This window comes from Theobroma umbraticum, unplaced genomic scaffold (assembly GCF_002168275.2).
Source record: "Theobroma umbraticum cultivar Fairchild unplaced genomic scaffold, ASM216827v3 scaffold_44.0, whole genome shotgun sequence".
NCBI lineage: Eukaryota > Viridiplantae > Streptophyta > Magnoliopsida > Malvales > Malvaceae > Theobroma > Theobroma umbraticum.
The window spans coordinates 415123-419180 of NW_018397255.1; positions in this window are offsets into that span (position 1 = coordinate 415123).

Sequence of the window (4058 nt, forward strand, 5' to 3'; positions counted from 1 at the left end):
TATATATATATATTCAAGGACGTTTGCGTTTGCTGCATAAAGTTGTCCTCCATTTGTCGGGACAGACCTTTGAAACCGACCAAGTTTAGAAGTGGGGTGTAATGATTAAGAAACCTCGGAGCTTGTTCAGACTTGGACTCGCCCCAGAATAATATTTACTAGTTTTTTCTTTATTTATTCATCTATGCTAGCTTGCCCTTTATATTACCTCTTCTTTCCCGTTCAGGCTCAGATCCTTTGGTACTAAAATTTCGTAAGCTGTGAGTGGATGTTGGATATATGGCAATTACACTTTCTGTCTTCTCTGTCCACACCAAGGGAATGAGGTAAATAATTTTGGGTTTAAAAAATGAAAAGTGGTCAGTTTTTGTGAAAATAAACATTATTAAATTGAGTAATTTGATCGTTTTCGATCTTGAAATAATATAATATAAATATATTATAACATACATAAATAATGTTATTAAAAAAACTAGTTAATTCGGTGATTAACCAAATTACTAAATTTAATTTGATCTATGGATTAAATTTTTATTTTCAATTTCAAAAAAAATTAACTGAATTAACTGTTTGCATGTTATTGCTTTTGAGGTAATAGAAAGCAATTCCATCCCTCTTTTAGAAGTAATAGGTTGTTATTGACAATGGGGTACTGCATTGGTACAACATTGTTTTAGAAAAAAAAAAAGGGGTATCATTCTGTTCAATATATATTGTACTTGGGAAGACATTGCTGAAAGAATGAAAGAAAAAGGTGGTGGGAGGGAGTAAGTTTGCTAGACTTGCAAACGCAGACTTGTTCTCCCTTTGTAGCTTTAAAAGGCTTGGGGGAGAGGAAGGTTTACCCGATTTGATGTTGCATGGCATATATAGCAAAAACACGAGAAGAGAACAAGTCCCAAACGGTTAGCGCATATTTGGTTGGTAGAACTGGAAGTGGCTGATTGCACATGAAAAACAGCCCTTTGGAAATGGAAACAATTGTTGGTTCCCGTTCATGGTTCCTCTAGGCTGCCCCGCCACCCGCCTCCCGCCTCTGGCCCTATTCCTGTTTCATGGACCCACCTCTGGACCACTTGATGGTCTCGTCCTTCGAGCTCCATGGTTTGATGGAAGCATCCGACAGTTAATAACTTATTGCACCAGTAACCGTCCAGCGGGTCCTGGCCCTTAATCGGGCAATCACCCAATGTTGAAGAATAAGAATCAGAATCTGATTGACAACGTTTCTATGCTTCCCGCCCCTAGAAACTCAAATATGGAGTGCAGACGGGTCTCGATCAAATCAGACTCCCATCAGCGTGACAAAAGTATCCCCCCGAAACATAGAAATGAACCATCTTTGGTTCTCTTTTCCCTCCGATCTACCCTTGGTTTAAACAAACCCATAGCTTCCATTCCCTTAATCAAAATATTTTCATGCATGCATTGTTGCTTACTGCTATACCTCTGATCCTTGGACAGTAGGTTCCAAACATGCTTTCTTAATCAATGATTACGTGAACAATAATGAAATTACCAGATGAACTAATCCGGCCTATCACCTCGCTCATTAAATGCACAAGACTTGATGAGAATCACGATCGTACTACTCTTTCTATACCACTCCATACAGTTTGGGGTTGGGTGCCTAGAGCTAGACTGTTCACCCACAGTGCAGACAAAGTTGTTGAGCTTTGTTGCTTGAAGGGAGGGTGATATAGTGGCTCCAGCAGGGGATGGTGGAGTGGACCCTGCAGCTTTGGTTTTACTTCGTGGTTGCAGCCTGATCCAACCAGCCAGCCCGTACACTTTTGAAAGACGGTGAGAGAGGTTGGGACAGTTCAACGCAGAGTTGACAGCTGTCCTCTTTAAAGCCTAGTCTCGTGAGAGTTCAGAGGCTCCAATGTTTCCTCTCTTGACCAATTTGCTTCCCTCCGGATCCATATGGACGTTGATATCTGTGGATTGTGTTGTACTGCTTCTTTTTGTTTTTCTCCCCTTGTTATTGTTATTGCCATTCATTCATACTCTCCCCCAACGAATTCCCAATGTTATTAAATTTGAAATATGGATTTCAGCTTATAAAAAACTCATGCAGGTCGACACGTAGAGTCGCTCATCCTTATTTCCTTTCTCCACTAGGATACCTTTGTGGACTACTTCAAAGTATTGTGTTTGTTGAATTCCGCTGGTGAATACTGTGAGGAAAGTCCCATCAGAAACCAGAGTGTGGGTAAATACTCATTAAAAGTTACGTTCCAAAGTTTAAAGATGGACCCACAATGAGGACTGAGAGCAAGTCATTTCCTTTTCCTTTAAGCTTCTGTGCTGCGCAGATGAAGATGGGGACTAATTCCCCCCCTTTTTTTTTCCCCTTTTTTCTTAAATGAAAGTTTGAAAAATGAGGAGAGAAAAGGAAACGAAAAAGGCATAACTATAAGCTTTCACTAGTTCAACTTCTGAACTGGGCATAACTCAATTATGAAACATTTCCCATAAATAATGACTACAAATATATGAATATCTTAATGGAGTTTGGTGGGTGAAACTGAACTGGGAAATGATTGAAGGGCCTGAGGCTTCTAGCAGAGAAAAAGAGAGAGAAGATGGTTTCTCCAAGAAAAAGTAAGGTAAGAGCGAGTCTGAAAGAGAGGACCCCGATTGCAGCAGTTTATCCCATGAACAAAACAGGTGTCCAAATCTCAGAGAGTTGGAGAATCTCTCAGACAAAAAAATTAATGAAAACTGATGACTGATCATCATCTTAACGTATTCTTTTATGGCGGCATACTTCCCCCTTCCTTCCTCAGAAGATCGTACTACTCTTTTTCTCTCCTGCTTTTCCTGTTTTTTCTTCGCCTCAAGCTACGCTTATATATATATATATATATATATTGGCCATGGAGGAAAATGAACATTCAGTGAAATCAAAGTTGTGCAGTTTTCTTTCCTTGCTCTTAATTAATTTTTGTAGCTTCAAGTTCAATGTCTATGAATGTGATGGACTTTGGGTTTATACTGTTAACATCTCAAACTTTATACGTTGGCTCGGTGAAGTCCAAGGCCACAGCATCTTGTTCTTGTTCATCTCTCTAATGTTTTATATGTTCATCCTTTTATGTACAGCTTCATAAAAATACGCAAATTTCTTAACTGATGGATTACAAAATTGTTAACATATTAATTTTAATCTTTACTGTCACATTCTTCTTCTTTTTTATTATATGTATTTTATTTTTTATAATTTTAATATTTAAAAATTATAAAATTATTATATAATTTTTAAATATAAATAATTATATTACATTATTGACTATTATTTAGAATTTCATCAATATGATAGATTAATTATTCTTATTTTGATTCTTTTAGTTTCTATAATTATAAAGTGAATCTTTTCAGTAATAAAAATTATAAAAGTAAGATTTTAAAATAAAATAAATAATAAGTTTTTTTAAAAAAATATTTAATAGTTTATATTGAAAAAAAGATATTATTCAAAATTAATAATTGATGATTAAAATTTCAGAAATATTCTTGAACATAATTTTGTTAAAAAGATTATTATAAATTTTTTATTCTTATTTATTTATTTATTATAAATCTTTTTATTATTATTGAATTCAACATATTAATTTTAAAAAATTTTAATCCTTCATTTCTTTTGGCATCACAGTGACTCTCTGTTCCTGAAAGCTAGCTGTTGGCCTCAAATCTTTTCTAAGACCAAAAATCACACACTCTTTTCGTGCATGGGCGCATGGTTCTAAGATTGTTGTTTCAATAAGAACATAGTACATGGTTATTTACAAGGGCCTTGCTGCTGCTTTTCTTGGGATATTTTGATGATAAAAGGTGAAAACTATGGTGTAAAATTGTTAACATGCAGAAAAGAATGTATGTAATTAAAGCATAGGTGAATATAGTTTAGAGTTTCTTTTTAATGCTAGAACCTTTTTAGTTCATGAGTTTAATTGAATTGAACGTTTGCATAGCTCTTCCAAACTTCCTCAAAGAGGAAAAAGAGAGAGAGAATATGGGAGGTGCAACCATTAAAGGAAGGTGGTCAGTGTAAA